Source organism: Psammomys obesus, unplaced genomic scaffold (genome assembly GCF_907164565.1).
Source record: "Psammomys obesus unplaced genomic scaffold, mPsaObe1.curated_primary_1811, whole genome shotgun sequence".
Taxonomy (NCBI): domain Eukaryota; kingdom Metazoa; phylum Chordata; class Mammalia; order Rodentia; family Muridae; genus Psammomys; species Psammomys obesus.
The window spans coordinates 17,950,182-17,951,458 of record NW_026596064.1 but is presented as its reverse complement, the minus strand read 5'-3'; the positions used below and the strand labels follow the sequence as shown (position 1 = coordinate 17,951,458).

The 1,277-nt window shown below is 40.0% G+C and overlaps 1 pseudogene; it reads right to left on the bottom strand.

Moving 5' to 3' along the window:
- Positions 1 to 640: 640 nt before the first annotated feature.
- On the bottom strand, positions 641 to 793 carry LOC129689881 (U2 spliceosomal RNA; annotated as a pseudogene).
- Between the last annotated feature and the right edge of the window lie 484 nt (positions 794 to 1,277).

Genomic DNA, 1,277 nt, shown 5'->3' with positions numbered 1-1,277 from the left:
AGAAGAAGAAGAAGAAGAAGAAGAAGAAGAAGAAGAAGAAGAAGAAGAAGTAGAAGAAGAAGAAGAAGAAGAAGGCGGCCTTGGTATCAAAAAGCAAAACTGAGAATGGACGTTATGAGGACCCAGGCATGCTAATATGCACCAATAATTATAGCAAAAACATAAAGGCAATTGCAAGGTGATTTAAGACAGACAAATATAATTGAGCGAAAAATTTGTCCTGGATAGTGTTGTAGACATTGTGCATATAAAATACAATTGAATTATTTCATTACATTCTAAAGGCAGCATTATAGCCCCCAACTATACGTGGCTGTAAGGCTGAGTGCGAATTCAGTGAAGTGGACATTAAAAAAAAAATCACCCACTCAGATTTTCTTCAGAAGGAGTGTATGTGTCAGTACAATGAAGAGCTTCACAGAATCCCAGGTCTCTGATAAGCCCCAAATGAATGCTCATACCTATTTGCCCCAAACAAATTAGTACTCATAAAAGAAAAATGGAATTCAAGGTACTGAAGACACAAGCTCAAGTTTGTGCAACCATTCATCAGTTTGAACCCGTCTCTGATTCTAAATACTGATCCCTTAACCACTGGGCTACAGAGCCACAGCCAATTGCACTCAAGTGGCACAAAGGGAGAGAGTAGCCATGGGACTGGGGTGGAGAGAAGCTACAGTTTTAGCTTGCATATATAAGGCCTAGGATGTCACTCCAAAACTGCAAATTTAGCTTCGAACATCAAGATATCCAGATTCTACACTTGATCTTAGCCCAAAGGCCAAGAAGCAATATCCAGGTTCTAATTATGTTGGAAGATGAAGTTCCTAACACCAGTCTGCTTTGTAGTGAGCCTAGGCTCTGGGCCTGGTATGGCAGATCTGCTAGGATTAGTCTGGTAGTATTTATTGCTAATGGTGTACTGACTATTAACAACAAATACAGAAAAGGATGGGGGCTCTGGATTTCACCTTGTAGACGATGGTGTGAAAGCCTTTGAAGAAATCATGAGATAGTTGCATGTGTCTAAATCAAATGGTTGAGTCAGGAATAGTGACACAAGCCCCTGGAAGGCTGAGGCTGGACAGAACAATATCCTGCATGAAAACGATTTTTAAATCAATCAAACTATTCATACTAGCTTATCACAACGATGGGGCTGCTCAGTAGCCCCTACTGAGTGAACAATTTCTGACTTTCTGTGATCCACATTTGTCTATAAAGTTTTGTAGTCAACTTTGCAAACATGTGCAATTTCCTCTGACCTCTTTTTATCG